This window comes from Physeter macrocephalus, chromosome 7 (assembly GCF_002837175.3).
Source record: "Physeter macrocephalus isolate SW-GA chromosome 7, ASM283717v5, whole genome shotgun sequence".
Taxonomy (NCBI): Eukaryota; Metazoa; Chordata; class Mammalia; order Artiodactyla; family Physeteridae; genus Physeter; species Physeter macrocephalus.
Window position 1 is genome coordinate 39,913,347 of NC_041220.1, and position 23,200 is coordinate 39,936,546.

A 23,200-nucleotide genomic window follows, 5' to 3' on the forward strand; every position below is an offset into this window, starting at 1 on the left:
AAGAAGAAGATATAACAATTGTAAATATTTATGCACCCAACACAGGAACACCTCAGTACATAAGGCAAACACTAACAGCCATAAAAGGGGAAAACGACAGTAACAAAATCATAGTAGGGGACTTTAACACCCCACTTTCCCCAATGGACAGATCATCCAAAATGAAAATAAATAAGGAAACACACGCTTTAAATGATACATTAAACAAGATGGACTTAACTGACATTTATAGGACATTCCAACCAAAAACAACAGAATACACATTCTTCTCAAGTGCTCATGGAACATTCTCCAGGATAGATCATATCTTGGGTCACAAGTCAAGTCTTGGTAAACTGAAGAAAATTGAAATCGTATCAAGTATCTTTTCTGACCACAACACTATGAGACTAGATATCAATTACAGGAAAAAACCTGCAACACACACAAGCACATGGATACTAAACAACACACTACTTAATAACCAAGAGATCACTGCAGAAATCAAAGAGGAAAACAAAAAATATCTAGAAACAAATGACAATGAAAGCACAACGACCCAAAACCTATGAGATGCAGCAAAATCAGTTCTAAGAGGGAAGTTTATAGCCATATAAGCCTACCTTAAGAAACAAGAAACGTCTCTAATAAACAACCTACCTTACACCTAAAGCAATTAGAGAAAGAAGAACAAAAAAACCCCAAAGTTAGCAGAAAGAAAGAAATCATAAAGACCAGATCAGAAATAAATGAAAAAGAAATTAAGGAAATGATAATTAGAAATGAAAAATGAGAAGTAACAACTGACACTGCAGAAATACAAAGGATCATAAGGGATTACTACAAGCAACTATATGCCAAAAAAATGGACAAGCTGGAAGAAATGGACCAATTCTTAGAAATGCACAACCTTCTGAGATTGAACCAGGAAGAAATAGAAAATATGAACAGACCAATCACAAGCACTGAAATTGAAACTGTGATTAAAAATCTACCAACAAACAAAAGCCCAGGAACAGATGGCTTCACAGGTGAATTCTATCACACATTTAGAGAAGAGCTAACACATATCCTTCTCAAGTTCTTCCAAAATATAGCAGAGGGAGGAATACTCCCAAACTCATTCTACGAGGCCACCGTCACTCTGATACCAAAACCAGACAAAGATGTCAAAAAGAAAGAAAACTACATGCCAATATCATTGGTGAACATAGATGCAAAAATCCTCAACAAAGTACTAGCAAAACTAATCGAACAGCACATTAAAAAGGATCATACACCATGATCAAGTGGGGTTTATCCCAGGAATGCAAGGATTCTTCAACACACGCAAATCAAACAATGTGATACACGATATTAACACTCTGAAGGAGAAAAACCATATGATCATCTCAATAAACACAGAGAAAGCTTTAAACAAAATTCAATAACCTTTTTTGATAAAAACGTTCCAGAAAGTAGGTATAGAGGGAACTTTCCTCAACATGATAAAGGCCATGTATGACAAACCAACAGCCAACATCGACCTCAATGGTGAAAAACTGATACCATTTCCACTAAGATCAGGAACAAGAAAAGGTGGCCCACTCTCACCACTATTATTCAACATAGTTTTGGAAGTTTTAGCCACCGCAATCAGAGAAGAAAAAGAAATAAAAGGAATCAATACTGGAAAAGAAGAAGTAAAGCTGTCACTGTCTGCAGATGACATGATACTATACATAGAGAATCCTAAAGATGCTACCAGAAGACTACTAGAGCTAATCAATTAATTTGGTAAAGTAGCAGGATACAAAATTAATGCACAGAAATCTCTTGTATTCCTATACACTAATGATGAAAAATCTGAAAGTGAAATTAAGAAAACGCTCCCTTTTACCATTGCAACAAAAAGAATAGAATACCTAGGAATAAATTTACATAAGGAGACAAAAGACCTGTATGCAGAAAATTATAAGACACTGATGAAAAATCTGAAAGAGACTGATGAACATATGGTCACCTTATCTTTGGTAAAGGATGCAAGAATATACAGTGGGGAAAAGACAGCCTCTTCAATAAGTGGTGCTGGGAAAACTGTACAGCTACATATAAAAGAATGAAATTACAACACTCCCTAACACCATACACAAAAATAAACTCCAAATGGATTAAAGACCTAAATGTAAGGCCAGACACTATCAAACTCTTAGAGGAAAACATAAGCAGAACACTCTATGACATAAATCAGAGCAAGATCCTTTTTGACCCACCTCCTAGAGAAAGGGAAATAAAAACAAAAATAAACAAATGGGACATAATGAAACGTAAAAGCTTTTGCACAAGTAAACCATAACCGAGATGAAAAGACAACCCTCGAATGGGAGAAAATAGTTGCAAATGAAGCAACTGACCACGGATTAATCTCCAAAACATACATGCAAGTCATGCAGCTCAATATAAAAAAAAAAAAAAAATTCCAAAAATGGGCAGAAGACCTAAATAGACATTTCTCCAAAGAAGATATACAGATTGTCAACAAACACATGATAGAATGCTCAACATCATTAATCATTACAGAAATGCAAATCAAAACTACAATGAGGCAACAACTCGCACCGGACAGAATGGCCATCAACAATAAATCTACAAACAATAAATGCTGTAGAGGGTGTGGAGCTGAGAAAACCATAATTCAAAAAGAATCATGTACCAAAATGTTCATTGCAGCTCTATACAATAGCCAGGACATGGAAGCAACCTAAGTGTCCATCGACAGATGAATGGATAAAGAAGATGTGGCACATATATACAATGGAATATTTCTCAGTCATAAAAAGGAACGAAACTGAGTTATTTTTAGTGAGGTGGATGGACCTAAATACTGTCATACAGAGTGAAGTAAGTCAGAAAGAGGAAAAAAAAAATACCATATGGTAACACATATATATGGAATCCAAAAAAATGAAAAAAGAAAAAAAAAGGTCAGAAGAAACTAGGGGCAAGACGGGAATAAAGATGCAGACCTACTACAGAATGGACTTGAGGATATGGGAAGGGGGAAAGGTAAGCTGGGACAAAGTGAGAGAGTGGAATGGACATATATATATATACTACCAAAAATAAAATAGATAGCTAGTGGGAAGCAGCCGCATAGCACAGGGAGATCAGCTAGGTGCTTTGTGACCACCTAGAGGGGTGGATAGGGAGGGTGGGAGGGAGGAAGATGCAAGAGGGAAGACATATGGGGAAATGTGTATATGTATAACTGATTCACCTTGTTATAAAGCAGAAACTAACACACCATTGTAAAGTAATTTTACTCTAATAAAGATGTTAAAAAAATTTTACTATAATAAAGATGTTAAAAAAAAAATTCAGTCCCTGAATCCTACTAAACATTTCTAGCGCTCAGTAGACACATGTGGCTAGTAGATAGCCCAGTTCTAGCAAGCAATTACAGGACATTTTATCACTGCAGAAAGCTGTATTAGAAAGCATAGATCTAGAACTTTTCAAGTATGACTCACATTTTAAAACCTGGATCTACAAACATTTAAGGGAAAACATCTATTGTGCAAATTGTTCTATAGATTCAATGCAATCCCAATCAAACTCAAACAAGTTATTTTGTGGGTATCAACAAAGCGATTCTAACCTTTGTATGCAAAAGCAAAAGACCAAGAATAGCCAACACTCTATTGAAGGAGAAGAACAAGTTTGAAAGACTGACATTACCTGATTTCAAGACTTATGACATAGTTACTGTAATCAAGACAGTGTGGTATTTGTGAAAGACTAGACCAAAGATCAACTGATCGAATAAAGAGCACAGAAATAGATGTAGACAACTGATTTTTTTTAAGTTTTTATTTTATATTGGAATATAGCTGATTAACAATTTTGTGATAGTTTCAGGTGCACAGCAAAGGGACTCAGCCGTACATATACATGTATACATTCTCCCTCCAAACTCCCGTCCCATCCATGCTGCCACATAACACTGAGCAGAGTTCCCTGTGCTATACAATAGGTCCTTGTTGGTTATCCATTTTATATACAGCGCTGTGTACATATCGATCCCAAACTCCCTGACTATCCCTTCCCCACATCTTTCCCCACTGGTAACTATAAGTTCATTCTCTAAGTCTGGGAGTCTGTTTCTGTTTTGTAGTCAACTAATTTTTGAGGAAGGAGCAAAAGCAATACAATAAAGAAAAGATTGTCTTTTCAACCAGTGGTTCTGGAACTGGACATCCACTTGCAAAAAACTGAATCTAGACACAGAGCTTACACCCTTCACAAACATTAACTCAAAACGTATCGGACACCTAAGTGTGAAATGCAAAACTAAAAAACACCTACAAAATAACTGAGGAGAAAATCTAGATGACCTTGAATATGGCACTTACTTTTTAAACACAACACCAAAAGTACTAATCCACAAAATTCTTGATAAGTTGGACTTTATTAAAATGAAAGACTTTCTCTGTGAAAGACAATGGTGAGAGATTGAGAAGAGAATCCACAGACTGGGAGAAAATATTTGCAAAATGCCTGTCTACTAAAACACTGTTACCCAAAATGTACAAATAACTTATAAAAGTCAACAATAAAAAACCAAACTACCTGATTAAAGAATGCGCCAAGAACATTAACAGGTATCTCACCAAAGAATACATACAGTTGGCAAAAAACAAACAAACAAACAAAAAACAAACAAAAAACAAAAAAAGCCCTGAAAAAATGCTCCACATCATACGTTATCAAGAAAATGCTAATTAAAACACAAGAGTGAGATACCACTACATATCTATTAGAATGGCTAAAAACCACAACATGGACAACACCAAATGCTGATGAGGATGTAGAGCAACAGAAACTCCCCTTCATTGCTAATGGGAATGTAATATGGTATAACTACTTTGGACGACAGTTTGGCAGATTCTAACAAAGCAAAATATACTCTTACCATAAAATCTGTCAATCACACATCTTGGCATTGCTCCAAAGGAGTTAAAAACTTATGTCCACACAAAAACTTTCACATGATTGTTTATAGCATCCTTATTCATAATTGTTAAAACTTAGAAGCAATCAAGGTGTCCTGAATGGATAAACTAACTGTGGTACCTCACAAAAAGAAATGAGCTATCAAGCCATTAAAAGGCATGGAGGAACCTTAAATATATATTATTAAGTGAGAGAAGCCACTCCAAAAAGGCTACATATTGAATGAGTTTAACTATATGACACTCTGAAAAAGGAAAAACTATGAAAACAATAAAAAGATCTATGGTTTCCAGGTGTAGGATTGGGGATGAATAGGTGGAACACAGATAAACTTCAGGGCAGTGAATAATACTCTATATGATATCATAATGATGGATACATGTAATTATATATTTGTTCAAACCCACAGAATGTATAACACCAAGAGTGAACTGTAATATAAACTATGGATTTTAGGTGATTATGATGTTTCCACATAGGTTCATCAAATATTAGCAAATGTAGTACTCTGGTAGGGGATGTTGATAATGGGAGAGGTTATGCATGTGTGAGGACAGAGGGTATATGTGAAATACCTATATAGTCTCAATTTTGCTGTGAACATGAAACTTCTTTGAAAAAGTAGTCTTAAAAATTTATTGTATAAAATAATTTATTATAAAGGAGGTATTTCAGTTATATGTATTATCTATTCATTATTTGACCATTATGGCTGCTTACAAACAATTTATATTTACTTCTTGGATTATCAATAAAACGTCTCTTATCATCTTGTCTTTTATAACTATTCTACTTCATTGGACAAGGACACTGTAACTTACCTGAGAAAGCAATATTTTTCTATTTAAAAACTTACCTTCAGTTACTGTTTGTTCCTTATATAATATAAATTCTCTATTTGGTTATTAATACTCTCAATCAGATGCAAAATCTTGGACAGAAATAAACATATCAGCTCTAAAATTTCCAAGACACTCAGAGAGGAAATGAGATGCTGGAGGAAATAAGAATCACCTGATGCTTGTAGGTAGGTGTAATCAGAGAAACAAAAGTAGTAGGAGATACAATGTAAGGGACTCTTTGAAAGGAATTGGCTTACATAACTGTGGGAACTGGCCGGCCAAGTTTGGAATCTGTAAGGGCACGACAGCAGGAAGAGCAGACAAGAACTTTTGGGTACAAGCCGAAGATGCTATTTACAGGCGTAATTTCTTCTTATTCAGGGAAGCCTTACCTCTGTTCTTAAGGCCTTCCAATTGATGGAATCAGGGCCACCAGATTATCCAAGATAATCTTCCTTAAAGTCAACTACTTATGGGCTTTCATCACATCTACAAAATACCTTCACAGCAGACCCTAGATTAGTATTTGATTGGATAAGTGGAACTGTAATCTAGCCAAGTTGACACATAAAACTGACTATCACAGTAGGGATTATAACTCCTGCTGGATTTTTGAAGATGACTCAGAAAAAAAAGTAAGTTGAACAAATATTTTAGTCTAATCATGACTTTTAACCTATGGGTTAACACAGAATATGTTTACATGGTATTTTCTTAAAATGGCGTGAAATGCAATGTTATAGAATACAATTCCTTTTATTATGAAGCACAACTTCTATCTCTTTAACAAAAACATTACAAAGTAAATGAATGTTACAAGTATATTTCTGAATTTGTTATAAATATAAAAAAAGATGAGCTTAATATTTGCATAGGTAGAACCTTTTGCCTTATATCTTTTTTCAAAATTCCCTTCTTTCCTTAAAGAAAAAAGATAAAAAATTTTATCTTTAAAAAAAGATAAAAATGCTCTGAAAAACAATTTAGGGTGTTTCTTATTTATCCTTAGAACAGTGTAGGGGGTTTCTTTTTAATTTGTATTGGGGTATAGTTGATTTACAATGTTGTGTTAGTTTCAGGTGTACAGCAAAGTGAATCTGTTATCATATACATATATCCACTCTTTGTAGAATCTTTTCCCATATAGGCCATTACAGAGTATTGAGTAGAGTTCCCTGTGCTTTGCAGTAGGTCCTTATTAGTTATCTATTTTATATATAGTAGTATGTATATGCCAATCCTAATCTTCCAGTTTATCCCTCTCCCCACTTACCCTCTGGTAACTGTAAGGATTTTTTCTACATCTGTAACTATTTCTGCTTTGTAGATAAACTCATTTGTAGCCTGTTTTTAGATTTCACATATAAACGATGTCATATGATATTTGTCTTTCTCGGTTTGACTTACTTCACTATGTCAATCTCTAGGTACATCCGTGTTCCTGCAAATGGCATTATTTCCTTCTTTTGTTCAATGCAGCACTATTTACAATAGCCAGGACATGGAAACAACCTAAATGTCCATCAGCCGAGGAATGGATAAAAAAGACGTGGTACATATATACAATGGAATATTACTCAGTTTAGGGTGCTTCTTATTTATCCCCTGAACAGCTTTAATCTATTTCTACATATAATTTTGCTAAAGCATAGACAGAACAAACCAAAATTTGGACATCAGGAACTGAGAATACTGGGAACACAATCTAGGACTATTATTTCAACAATCTATTTTGTTTTACTTCCAGAAAAAATATGTTTTTTGAAAAGGGGAGCAAAAAAGAGGAATAAAGAAGTAAATTAATTATTTTGAATTGATAAAGGAAAGCCAAAGTGATGATATTTAGCCTGGGGATCTGAATCTCTGATTTGCCATTCCCTGATGAAAACTATCAAAAGAAAATTAGATACCACTTTTTTTTTTTAACTTAGGTTCTCATTTCCAAGGTATGCAATTTTTTCCTTGAAAGAGAGAAGTGTTTTTTATTTAGACAAAAATACTCGGGATCTCACCATTGGGTCTAAGATTCTTTTTTTTTTTACGTTTTTCATAAACTTACACTTTTAAAACCATAGTGTTTGAGCAACCAACTTGTTCAATTAGTCTAACTTCATTGCTAAGTGGGACACATCAGGCAAAATATATTCCCTACCATCAAAAAGATCTCAGTTTATCAAGGTGGACAGAAAAGTTATGTGTACTCAGAAAAATGTGACAGGAAAAATGGCACAATACTATGAAAATTAATATAAATATCCTCATAGTTTTAAAGGTGGGAGTAGGTAAGTTTGATGATGCGAAAGATTTCCATTGGAAATGTTGTTGACATTGAATCTTAAATTTTAAAGAAAAGTATAAAGTATTGACCGATGCCAAAGTTTGTAGGAACAGTCTGGGGAAGAGAGAGTTCCTGGTATGGGACAGAGCATGTACAAAGCCCTGGGTTCAAGGAACAACACAGTGCATTCAAAATAAGGGGATACTTCTGTGATTAGAATATAGAACCTGAAGGAGTAAGCCTCCTCCTCCTCCTTGGTGGGCCTTAGTAGGAAATAAGGTCATAAAAGTTATAAATTTTCCTATTTGTCTTTGCAGATAATTTATACTTTTATAGTAAATACAGTTTGTTAAATTTGAAACGCCTATGATCCATCCATATCCTGACCTCTCAGATCTTGTACCTCCTCACTCTAATAATCTTTCCATCCACCTAATCTCAACAACATATTCCCAGAGTGATAACCTAGACCATGTCATACACAACTGAATTATCTGAAATTCAATTTCAAGCTTTGTGCTAACAATCACCCACTTTTTAGATCACTTACTCTATTACTCCCAAAATTTAATTGGGATTAATTATTAAATGTATTAAAAAAATACATTTCAACTTTATTCAGACATCCAATCCATTGACCTTGTTATTTCTCTATTAATTTACCTTTTTCTTATGCAACTTAAATCATTTGTGCAGTATTACAATCATTCCCTAATAAATAACCCTATTTCCTTCAGATTCTTCTCTTTTCTTCCTATTAGCTTCTTGTAATAGGGTAATTTAAGTTAAACTTATAGTGACAACATTCAAATCAGTCCTTGGTTCAAATAAATAAATAAATAAATAAAATAAACAAATATTTGTTCCTTGCAATTATTATATTTCTGTCACACGTCCTTTGGGATTCTGATACATAACTTCTTTTTAAATTGAAGTATAATTGATTTACAATATTTAATAGTTTCAGGTGTACATCGTTATTCAATATTTTTATAGCTTATACTCCATTTAAAGTTATAAAATGCTGTCTATGTTCCCTGTCCTGTATAATATATCCTTGTAGCTTATTTATTTTATACATAGTAATTTGTACCTCTTAATCCCCTACACCTATCTTGCTCTTCCTGATTTGGTGCAGAACTCTTTACTCCAGAACTCAAACTGTCAAAATCTCCAGTAACTATTTCAGAGGTGTGAAATTATGTGATAGCTCTTAGAGCTTCATCCAGAAATGATAAATGTCAAATTTGCTTACATGTCTGGAAAAAAAAACAAGTCACATAATTACACTTATTTTCAAGGGGCAAGGGAGTACAATTTTACTAAGTATCTGTGAGGGGAGAAAACTGCAGTATTATTAATAGCCCTGATGACTATCATGCCTGACCATATCTAGACCTGAGTACACCCAACTAGCTCCCTATTCTTTGCCTTCACTGTACTAGTTGAACTCTCCAGGAAAACAAAGAGAAACATAGAAAACCCCCAAAGACTGACTTTTTCATTTAACATTTATGCCAAGAAATAAAAAATGGGTACTTAACTTTGCCCAGTAATTCTGCTAACACTTCCTAAAATGTAAATCCCCCATTCTGCAAAATAAACATTTCACACTCTCTTAATCACTCTATAAAAAGCAACCTCTCTTACCTAACTCTGATGACCTTCTATACAAATTTAGAAATTATAAGCAATCATTCAAGAACTATTTAATATTATTACACTCATATCTACTAATCTGCCATTTATATCCTTCTCTCCTATTATAAGGAATGACTCATTTATGTACCATTAAAGCCCAAAACCTCCACCTGTGTCTTGGATCATGCCCCTCAAGAGTTATAAAGAGATATTCTCCTCCATTTTTTTTCCTTATCTTTTTCTTAGCAGTTTATCTCACTCTCCTGGATCATCCTGAAGAGTATAAAAACATTTCAGCAGGTCCCATATTTTAAATAATAATTACAAACAAACCCAACAAACTCAACTACAAAAATCTCTTGACCCCCTAGCTATCTTCAACATAAAAATTCAGTTTAACTTCCCTTCACAGAAAAACTCTTAAAAGAGTTTTCTCTAGTGGCTTTCCTCTTTTGCTTGCTTCCCATTCTCTCTGCAACCCACTACAGTTAGCTGTCTTTCCCCTCAACTGCAAGACATTTTTCTTGTCAAATTTTCCATTGGCTTCCTAGTTGTCAAGTCCTCATCTTGTTTGATTTCTCTAGCCACATTAGTGACTGTTATCACAACCACTGCTTTGAAACATTTTCTTCTTTTGCTTTCCAGATTTTCTCTTATCTGAGTGACTTTATCTTTTTAGTAGGTCCCCTCCATGGCTCATCAACTAAACATTGAGAGGTTACAGTAATTACTCCTGAGCCCCCTTCTCTTTTCTTATTACTCCTTTTGACTGTTGATATCATGTGGTTATATGCCTTTAAATGCATACATTAAGTAAAATTTAAAATTATCTCCCATTTTCACACTTGTTTAGCCAGCTTAACATATCCATTTGATTACCTCTAGTAAAATGTCATTATTGAGGACCATGTAAATTATTACTCCTGGAGTTGTCTAATGTGGAGCACAAAATGGCTACTATATATCTAAGCTTAACAAATTCATAAAAGACCTCTTGATATCAAGCACTCTGTAATCTACTTTACAACCACTTTTTTTTTGTCTCAGAAAATAGCAACACCATTTATGTTATCACTGAAATTTAACACTAATATTCTTCTTTTTATCTATTTTTACTATAGTCCCAAATCAATTCAACAAAAACTCTTAAGCACTCTATCCCAAACTATATCCAGAATCTGACCACTTTAGAGGATTCCACTGTTGTACTTTTGTCTAAGCCACCACCATCATTTAACTGAATTACTGTAATCATCACTTTATTTACCCCACTGACTCCACTATTGGTTTTCTACAAAAGAGTCGGAAGGAATTTTTTTTTTAAATATCAGATTATGCCATTCTTCTGTTAATATTCTACAATATTTTTCCATCCTACTTTCAATAAAATTCTAGTTCTGACTGTTGCCTAATTTTGTTACCACATTCTTATTTTTGATTGATGGAATCTACACCTGCCTGGATCAAATCTAGTTCCAACACTGAGGAGAGTAGTCTAATCTAGAAATAAAATTCTTGAAACATATTCAGAAATAGATAAATCTTTCCACTAGTTTTTAATGTATGCATTTTTCAGGTTTTTAAATTCATAATAATTAATTGCAGTTTTCTTTAATGTCCTCATTTTGCTTTTCCCTTGTCCCACTTCTGGCTCAGACAAAAAAAAATGCCTAAGTAATGTTTTAACTAAAATACCTACCTATTTCTTAATAGGGGGATATAGTAGGTAAATAGAGTAAATAGATAAATAAGTATAGCTGATGTATTACTACAGTATAAAGGGTTTTTTTTTTTTTTTTTTTTTTTACTAAAGTGTCAATGATTGGACATTTCCCCCACTAAGAGGAATGGGGACAGAGAAAAAGAGGGAGAGAGGAAAGGAAGAAGGACAATAGCACTGACAGTAACAATGCACGTATTGAAAAGTAGCAGTGATGGGTATGGGTGAAAAAAGAAAATCCATTCTCTCTCTACCTCCTTATCTCCCATCGTCCTGGATAGCCAAAAGAAGCTGATGAAATTGAACCTGTGATTTAATATAGTCAGATCTACTTCATCATCTTCATCTTTCTCCCCTTTGTGCCTTAGAGAGAAATAAATTAACAATAAACAACCAGAATATCCTCTTAATTGGGTAGCTCTAGCAAGCCTGGAAATAGCGATGCCAGAATGTATAGTAGTTGAGTGGCTCCTCCTTTGTAATAAAGCTGTCAGTGCTGACATTCCCAGGTTCATGGTCTTCTCCTTCCTCCTTCTTTAGCAGGGTGAAGGGATTATGCAGATGAGTCATAACACTGTGTCTGCCTAGGAAATCTTGTCTTGTGTGTTTGGCATACTCTGAATTTGTTTCTATACCACTGAATACGCACAGCTCAGAACTGTGTCTAGGGGATAAACATAAAGCTGTTTAGCAGCTCCACTAAATGGTTCTGGCAGCCACAAACTTATGAGTCGATGGGAGAAAGCTTCCTCTCCCACTCTGTTCTTCTATTTGTCCTTTTTCAAGTCTCTCTCTATAGTTTTTTCCTTTCTATTTCTTGCCTGTCTGCTTAAGTGTCTGTTTTTTGCTCCACCTCTCTCCTCTAAACTCTTGAAGTTTTTGTTCATATTATACATAAACATTAATATAATTTATTAGAATTCTTTCCCTTAAAGTGAGGAATATTTTATTTTAGCCTTGCTATCCCCGAGAGAATGGAGAAAAAAATATTAGGAATGGGGAGTGAGTTAGCCACCCAATAATTATTAGTCAGCCTTAGATTACAAAAGCCTTTTGAACTATGGTTCAGAGTTAAAAGCTTATTCTGAGTGTGATGGAAAATCTGTATAGGGTTTTGAGCAGAAAATGTACATAATTTGATTTATATTTAAAAATATCAAGTTTTGGCTTAAAGTGTGTAAAGAATAGTCTACAGAGGGTAGAAAGTGAGAATGGAAGCAGAGAGATAAGCTAGAATGCTAATACAGAAATCCAATATAGATAAGATTGTGGCTAGAACTCGGGTGCTATTCTTTTTGCCGATTTTGTATTTTCCTAGTTTCAAATAGTTAAAGGTCTTAATAAATAATTCTTTTCTCAAAAAAAAAATTCATTTTTTGAGAAGAGAAGCCACCATAAGTAGAAAATGAAATGAGATCTTAGGGATTTACCTATAGTGGTTTTGCCCAGATGAGTCACTCAGTGGCATTCTATCAATTTCTTTTTTTCTAACGGGGAAATAGATGTCTATGAAGGCATCATTTTATTTGCATGTTTTCCAGCATATTTTTTAACACTCTTAGAAATAACATATCAAATACACATTCATAAAAAAATCATAGTTCCGCTCCAAGCCTTTTAGTACAAAATAAATTTAACATCTAGAGAAATTGTGAACTAATATGTCATATGTTTCAGAAATTTAAAATTTTCTTTTGATCAAGCTTTTTTAAGATATTAAGCCATGTACCAAAATTGACCTAATCATATATAATCCCTATTTAAGACTAAGGAATTAAGTTAGAGTCTCAAACTTTAAGGTTATTAGATTAACCATAAAATTGCCATTTTGTAGAGGTAAAAAATGTTTTGATATTGTCAAATTAACGTGATTCAAACTATATTTATATAGATATATTATAAACTGCTTCAAATACACTTATAGAAAACACTTCTAACAGGCCTAATTTAAGATTTTGGGCAAGTTGATAAAAGATAGAATACAATAAAAGATATTTCTGGGTAGATATGGAATTCTATGAACTCATATAATATCTCTCATACTGTAATTGATGGATGTTTTCTTATGCCTAAGAATAGAATTCCCTACTCTGAGTATCTCTTAAATCCTAGAACCAACAGGGTTCAATCTTATTTTTTTCTTTTGTTGTGTTTCCCTCTCACATAAATTCAACTGCTGTTCTACAATATGTATCTATCACTACAGCTGTCATCCCAAGTCACCATGTATTTAATTCTACAATACATCCTTTTAGATTTTTTGCAGGTATTTTAAATTTCATATATACAAAATAATCTTTTTCCGAACCCATTACATTTTTCTGCCATGTTCTTTTAAGACTTGGATGGTGACAACACCAAGCACCCAATCACAGGACCAAAAAATCTTGATGTCAACCTTAGGTTCTCTTTTCTCCACTTCCATTTTCAGTAAATCAACAAAATATGCTGATGCTACCTCAGAAATGTCTCAATTACTGACTCACTTTTCTACTTCCAGTGATATTGCAAAGGACTCCTAAAGGTTTTCCTTGATACTAGTTTTTTTTCTCTTCTGGTAAATTGGTTAAACATGTATCTTCTTACATGACAAAAGAAGGTTGATGTTATCAACCTATGGTTAAAATTTCCTACTGGCTTTCTTTTAAAAGCAAATTTTCTGAAGATATAGTGGACGTATAACATTAGTTTCAAGTGTAGAACATAATGATTTGATATTTGTATATATTGTGAAATGATCACCACAGTAAGTTCAGTTAACATCCATCATTGCACACCCTTACAATTTTTATTTTCCCCTTGGCATCAGAACTTTTAAGATCTACTCTTAGCAATTTTCGACTGTACAGCTATTTTTTTTTTTTTTTTTTTTTTGGAGGTACGCGGGCCTCACTGTTGTGGCCTCTCCCGTTGCGGAGCACAGGCTCCGGACATGCAGGTTCAGTGGCCATGGCTCACGGGCCCAGCCGCTCCACGTCATGTGGGATCCTCCCGGACCGGGGCACGAACCTGTGTCCCCTGCATCGGCAGGCGAACTCCCAACCACTGCGCCACCAGGGACAGGGTTTTTAGGGTTTTTAGTTTGATTTTGTATCTTGGTAGAGACACAAAGCAGTCTTCATTTCTTCCACATATTAGAAATATTTTTAATTACAATTCAGCTTCTCTGAGGGCCATATCAAAGAGTAAAATGCCAAGAGCACAGAAAACCTGATTGGAGGGAATCTTTCATAATGAGACACTAAGTGAGAGACCTTATTCAAGCACACCGCTCAACAAGCTGGAAGCCCATGCAGGTCCCTGAGAAAAGGAGTCATTCTGACTTCATTCCTGAAGGAATCCCACTCTGTACTCCATCATCAGATTGTGCCTTTGAAGGGCCTTGGAAAAGAGATGTCCTTGATGAGTGATCACCAGTAAAATCCTAATGGAGAGCAAACTCCTTTGGGGAGCAGCTCTTTTACTAGTGGGTATTTTCTTCTTAATCAGAGTATCTCACTGGAATTAAAAGACCCCAACTACACTTATAGTGACAGGTTTTACATTAGTCAGACTATTTCCTGGGAAGTACCTATAGTTAGTAAGAAGTCACATTCTGTGATCAGTCATGATGTATTTTCTGGTGAGATTCTGGGCTTTCAGCTAGGCCTGGAGAAAACTCACTAATGCCTCAAGCAAATGAACAGAATTAGAAGGTCACAGAGAGCCTTTGGTGGATGGAGGTAAGTTATCCTGTAGAGGAGTGTGAATGGTATCTCTGACCCTTCTAGATATACAGTGGCTAACCCTGGTGCCCAAACATAAGTGCCAAACTTAAGAAAATTAAACCTATTTGGGGGCTGTTCTTTCTTCTGACAGGCTTACCAGAAAACTAAAGACATGTCCTGGTGGGTACTACTGACTGTCTTAAAAATATGGCCTCCTCTAATCTTGTCTCAAACTGTACAGACAGCCCCTTTTCTTGCCAAGCCACCATACCTTGTTTTTCTGACACGCTGAAATTCTTCTCATTACTGTCACATGTTGAGTTTATTAGTATTATTATTGTTATTTACATTATCTATTCTTGGTAGTGAATTCTGTTTATATATATTTTTTTCTTCTGCTTAGTTACTCTGCTTTTATTCCTTGGTAATTCCCTACTCTTCCTTCAGAACCAAGTTAAAAATGTCACCTCATGAAATCTTTTCTAACTCCACAAGGAGTTATGCTTTTTGTGTTACGAGAGCAAACTATGATATATTATAAGCTATTTATTTAATTAGTCTTGTGTCTCCAACTTTGGCAAAATTAATACAAGGCATATTAGCTCCTCAAAAAATGTTGGTAAAATATAAATAAATGTCCCAAATACCAATCTTTTAGAAGTCCATATAAGACACACTAATTGAGGGGACCTTCAAGATGGCGGAGGAGTAACAGATGGAGATCGCCTTCCTCTACACAAATACATCAAAATTACATCTACATGTGGAACAACTCCTACAGAACACCTACTGAACACTGGCAGAAGACCTCAGACTTCCCAAAAGACAAGAAAATCCCCACATACCTGGGTAGGGCAAAAGAAAAAAGAAAAAACAGAGACAAAAGAATAGGGATGGGACTTGAACCTCTGGGAGGGAGCTGTGAAGGAGGAAAAGTTTCCACACACTAGGGAGCCCTTTCACTGGTGGAGACAGGGGGTGGGGGTGGGGGTGAAGCTTTGGAGCCAAGGAGGAGAGCGCAGCAACAGGGTTACAGAGAGCAAAGTGGAGAGATTCCCGCACAGAGGATTGGTGCCGACCAGCACTCACCAGTCTGAGAGGCTTGTCTGCTCACCTGCCGGGGCGTGTGGGGGCTGGGAGCTGAGGCTTGGGCTTTGGAGGTCAGATCCCAGGGAGAGGACTGGGGTTGGCTGCGTGAACACAGCCTGAAGGGGGCTAGTGCACAAGAGCTAGCCAGGAGGGAGTCTGGGAAAAAGTTTGGACCTGCCTAAGAGGCAAGAGACAACTGTTTTGGGGTGAGTGAGGAGAGGGGATTCAGAGCACCACCTAAACAAGCTCCAGAGATGGGTGTGAGCAGCGGTTATCAGCTTGGACCCCAGAGATGGGCATGAAACACTAAGGCTGCTGCTGTAGCCACCAAGAATCCTGTGTGCAAGCACAGGTCACTATCCACACCCTGCCACCCGGGAGCCTGTGCAGCCCGCCACTGCCAGGGTCCCATGAACCAGGGACAACTTCCCTGGGAGAACACACAACACGCCTCAGTCTGTTGCAAAGTCATGCCAGCCTCTGCTGCCGCAGGCTCACCCCGCATTCCAGTTATAACTACCATACCCCTCTCTCCCCCTGGCATGAGTGAGCCAGAGCCGCCTAATCAGCCGCTGCTTTAACCCGATCCTGTCTGGGTGGGAACAGAAGCCTGAGGGCAACCTACAAGCTGAGGTGGGGCCAAAACCAAAGCTGAACCCCAGGAGCTGTGTGAACAAAGAAGAGAAAGGGAAGTTTCTCCATGCAGCCTCAGGAGCAGTGGCTTAAATGCCCACAGTCAACTTGATGTACCCTGCATCTGTGGAATACCTGAATAGACAATGAATCAGCCCAAAATTGAGACACTGGACTTTGGGAGCAACTGTAGACTTGGGGTTTGCTGTCTGCAAATGATTTGTCTTTGATTTTTATGTATATCTTTGTATAGTTTATAGCACTTGCCATCATTGGTGGATTTGTTTTGTTTGCTTGCTCTGTTCTTTTTAAAATTATTATTATTTTTTATTCTTCTATTTTAATAATTATTTTTTTAACTTTCATTTTCATTTTCTTTTCTTTCCTTTTTTCTGCCTTTTCTTCTGAGCCATGTGGCTGACAGGGTTTTGTGATCAGGCTTGACACCAGGCCTGAGCTTCTGAGTTGTGAGAGGCGAATTCAGGATATTGGACCACCAGAGACCTCCTGCTCCCATGAAATATCAACTGCCAAGAGCTACCCCAGAGATATCCATCTCAGTGCCAAGACCCAACTCCACCCAATGGCCAGAAGAGTCTAGTGCTGGATGGCCCATGCCAAACAACTAGCAAGACAGAAACACAACCACACCCATTAGCAGAGGCTGCCTAAAATCATACTAATCACAGACACCCCAAAACACACCACTGGAAATGGCACTGCCCACCAAAATGAAATGATCAAGCCCCACCCACCAGAACAGTCATCAGTCCCTCCACTAGGAAGCCTATACAACCCACTAGCCCACTAGCAAGACAGAAACACAACCACACCCATTAGCAGAGGGGCTGTGTAAAATCATACTAAGTTCACAGACACCCCAAAACATGCCACCGGATGTGGCCCTGCACATCAAAAAGACAAGATCCGGCCCCACCCACCAGAACACAGGCATGAGTCCTCTCCAACAGGAAGCCTACACAAGCCACTGAATCATCCTCACCCACTGGAGGCAGACACCAAAAACAACAGGAATTATGAACATGCAGCCTGCAAAAAGGAGACCCCAAACACAGTAAATTAAACAAAATGAGAAGACAGAGAAATATGCAACAGGTGAAGGACAAAGGTAAAAACCCACCAGATGAAACAAATGAAGAGGAAAGAGGCAGTCTACCTGAAAAAGCATTCAGAATAATGATAGTAAAGATGATCCAAAGTTTTGGAAATAGAATGGAGAAAATAAAGAAACATTTAACAAGGATCTAAAAGAACTAAAGAGCAAACAAACAATGGTGAACAACAGAATAAATGAAATTTAAAATTCTCTAGAAGGAATCAATAGCAGAATAACTGAGGTAGAAGAATGGATAAGTAACCTGGAAGATAAAATGGGGGAAATAATTACCACAGAGCAGAATAAATAAAAAAGAATGAAAATAATTGAGAACAGATTCAGAGACCTCTGGGACAACATTAAATGTGCCAACATTTGAATTATAGGGGTCCCAAAAGAAGAAGAGAAAAAGAAAGTGTTGGAGAAAATATTTGAAGAGATTATAGTTGAAAACTTCCATAACTTGGCACAGGAAATAGTTAATCAAGTCCAGGAAATGTAGAGTGTCTCCTAAAGGATAAATCCAAGGAGAAACATGCCAAAATACATATTAATCAAACTATCAAAAATTAAATACAAAGAAAAAATATTAAAAGCAGCAAGGGAAAAAAACCAAACAACATACAAGGGAATTGCCATAAGGTTAACAGCTGATCTTTTAGTAGAAACTCTGCAAGCCAGAAGGGAGTGGGAGGACATATTTAAAGTGATGAAAGGGAAAAACCTACAACGAAGATTACTCAACCCAGTGAGGATCTCACTCAGATTCGATGGAGAAATTAAAACCATTAAAGTTAAGCAAAAGTTAAGAGAATTCAGCACCACCAAACCAGGTTTACAACAAATGCTAAAGGAACTTTTCTAGGCAGGAAACACAAGGGAAGGAAAAGACCTACAAAAACAAACCCAAAATAATTCAGAAAATGGTAATAGGAACATACATATTGATAATTACCTTAAATGTAAATGGATGAAATGCTCCAACCAAAAGACATAGACTGGCTGAATGGATACAAAAACAAGATCCAAATATACGCTGTCAAGAACAAACCCACTTCAGACCTAGGGACACATACAGACTCAAAGTGAGGGGATGGAAAAAGATATTCCATGCAAATGGAAATCAAAAGAAAGCTGGAGTAGTAATTCTTATATCAGACAAAATAGACATTAAAATAAAGACTATTACAAGATATAAAGAAGGACACTAAATAATGATCAAGGGATCAATCCAAGAAGATATAACAACTGTAAATATTTATGCACCCAACATAGAAGCACCACAATACATACAGCAAATGTTAATAGCCATTAAAGGGGAAATTGACAGTAACACAATAATAGTAGGGGACTTTAACACCCCACTTCACCAATAGACAGATCATCCAAAATGAAAATAAATAAGAAAACAAAATGCTTAAGAGACACATTAGACCAGACGGACTTAAGTGATATTTACAGGACATTCTATCCAAAAACAACAGAATACACTTTCTTCTCAAGTACTCAAGGAGCATTCTCCAGGATAGACCATATCTTGGGTCACAAATCAAGCCTTGGCAAATTTAATAAAATTGAAATCATATCAAATACCTTTTCTGAACACAATGCTATGAGACTAGATATGAATTACAGGAAAAAAAACCATAAAAAATACAAACATATGGAGGGTAAATAATACGCTACTAAATAAACAAGAGATCACTAAAGAAATAAAAGAGGAAATCAAAAAATACCTAGAAACAAATGACAATGAAGACATATCAAACCAAAACCTATGGGATGCAGCAAAAGCAGTTCTAAGAGGGAAGTTTATAGCAATACAATCCTACCTCAAGAAAAAAGAAAAATCTCAAATAAACATCCTAACCTTACACCTAAAGCAATTAGAAAAAGAACAAAAAAAAACCCAAAGTTAGCAGAAGGAGAGAAATCATAAAGATCAGATCAGAAATAAATGAAATAGAAATGAAGGAAACAATAGCCAAGATCAATAAAACTAAAAGCTGGTTCTTTGAGAAGATAAACAATATTGATAAACCATTAGCCAGACTCATGAAGAATAAAAGGGAGAAGACTCAATTCAACAGAATTAGAAATGCAAAAAGGATAAGTAACAATGCAGAAACACAAAGGATCATGGGCGATTACTACAAGCAACCATATGCCAATAAAATGGACAACCTGGAAGAAATGGACAAATTCTTAGAAAAACACAACCTTCTGAGCCTGAACCAGGATGAAATAGAAAATATAAACAGACCAATCACAAGCACTGAAATTGAAAGTGTGATTAAAAATCTTCCAACAAACAAAAGCCCAGGACAAGATGGCTTCACAGGCAAACAGAATCCAACAGCATATTAAAAGGATCATACACTATTATCAAGTGGGATTTACCTCAGGAATGCAAGGATTCTTTAATATATTCAAACCAATCAATGTGATACACCATATTAACAAATTGATGATTAAAAACAATATTTTCATCTCAATAGACGCAGGAAAAGATTTCAATAAAATTCAACACCCAGTTATGATAAAAACTCTCCAGAAAGTAGGCATAGAGGGAACCTATCTCAACATAATAAAGGCCATATGACAAACCCACAGCCAATATCATTCTCAATGGGGAAAAACTGAAACCATTTCCACTAAGATCAGGAACAAGACAAGTTTGTCCACTCTCACCACTGTTATTCAACATAATTTTGGATGTTTTAACCACAGCAATCAGAGAAGAAAAAGAAATAAAAGGAATCCAAATCGGAAAAGAAGAAGTAAAGCTGTCACTGTCTGCAGATGACATGATACTATACACAGAGAATCCTAAAGATGCTACCAGAAAACTACTAGAGCTAATCAATTAATTTGGTAAAGTATCAGGATACAAAATTAATGCACAGAAATCTCTGGCATTGCTATACACTAATGATGAAAAATCTGAAAGAAAAATTAAGGACACACTCCCATTTACCATTGCAACGAAAAGATTAAAATACCTAAGAATAAACCTACCTAAGTAGACTAAAGACCTGTATGCAGAAAATTATAAGACACTGATGAAAGAAATTAAAGATGATACAGACAGATGGAGAGATATGCCATGATCTTGGATTGGAAGAATCAACATTGTGAAAATGACTACTACCCAAAGCAATCTACAGATTCAATGCAATCCTGATTAAACTCTCAATGGCATTTTTCACAGAACTAGAACAAAAAATTTTTACAGTGTATATGGAAACAAAAATCCCCAAATAGCCAAAGAAATCTTAAGAAAAACGGAGCTGGAGGAATCAGGCTCCCTAACTTTAGACTATACTGTAAAGCTACATTAATCAAGACAGTATGGTACTGGCACATAAACAGAAATATAGATCAGTGCAAACAGAAGGCCCAGAGAAAAACCCATGCCTATATGGTCACTTTATCTTTGATAAAGGAGGCAAGAATATACAATGGAGAAAAGACAGCTTCTTCAAAAAGTGGTGCTGGGAAAACTGGACAGCTACGTGTAAAAGAATGAAATTAAAACACACCCTAATACCATATACAAAAATAAACTCAAAATGCATTAAAGACCTAAATATAAGGCTAGACACTATCAAACTCTTAGAGGAAAACATAGGCAGAACACTGTGACATAAATCACAGCAAGATCCTTTTTGTCCCACCGCCTGGAGAAATGGAAATAAAAATAAACAAATGGGACCTAATGAAACTTAAAAGCTTTTGCACAACAAAGGAAACAATAAACAAGATGAACAGACAATCCTCAGAATTGGAGAAAATATTTGCAAATGAAGCAACTGACAAAGGATTTATCTCCAAATTATACAAGCAGCTCTTGCAGCTCAATATCAAAAATCAAACAACCCAATCCAAAAATGGGCAGAAGACGTAAATAGACCTTTCTCCACAGAAGATATACAAATTGCTAACAAACATATGAAAGGATGCTTAACATCACTAATCATTAGAGAATTACAAACCAAAAATACAGTGAGGTATCACCTCACACCAGTCAGAATGGTCATCATCAAAATATATACAAACAATAAATGCTGGAGAGGGTGTGGAGAAAAGGGAACCCTATTGCACTGTTGGTGGAAATGTAAATTGATACAGCAACTATGCGGAACAGTATTGAGTTTCCTTAAAAAGCTAAAAGTATAATTACCATATGACCCAGCCATCCCACTACTGGGCATATACCCTGAGAAAACCATAATTCATAAAGAGACATGTACCACAATTTTCAGTGCAGCACTATTTACAATAGCCATGACATGGAAACAACTTAAGTGTTCACTGACAGATGAATAAAGAAGATGTGACACATATATATGATAGAATATTACTCAGCCATAAAAAGAAATGAAATTGAGTTATTTGTAGTGAGGTGGATGGACCTAGAGTCTGTCATACAGAGTGAAGTAAGTCAGAGAGAAAAAAACAATTACCATATGCTAAAACATATATATGGAATTTAATTAAAAAAGAAAAAATGGTTCTGACGAACCTAAGGGCAGGTCAGGAATAAAGATGCAGACGTAGATAATGGACTTGAGGACACAGGATGGGGAAGAGTAAGCTTGGACGATGTAAGAGAGTGACATTGACATATATACACCACCAAATATAAAATAGATAGGTATTGGGAAGCAGCTACATCGCACAAGGAGATCAGCCCAGTGCTGTGTTACCACCTAGAGGGGCGGGATTTGGAGGGTGGGAGGGAGGGGATATGGTATATATGTATACATATAGCTAATACACTTTGTTATACAGCAGAAATTAACACACCCTTGTAAATCAATTTTACTCCTATAAAGATGTTTAAAAAAATAGACCAACTAATTAACTCCTCTACTAATTAAAACCTAGTTCAAGATAAAAAACATACATTCATAATAGAGGATCAGTATTAGGTAAGGTGATATTTATTAGAAGCTATGGTCTGTTTTGCAGATAATAATCACTTAAATATTAAATTATGACTATTGTTTGCACTTATATATTTGTCAATATGATGATAGAGAAAATTTGTTTCAATGTAGAAATATTATTGAAATAAATTGAAATTTCAATCTCCTTTTAGAGATTAAAATATGATGATGATGAACGGTACAAGGTTTTTTTTTTTGATACTGAATAGCAATGAATCTAAAGATGTTATTTACAAAATTGAGCTTCTTT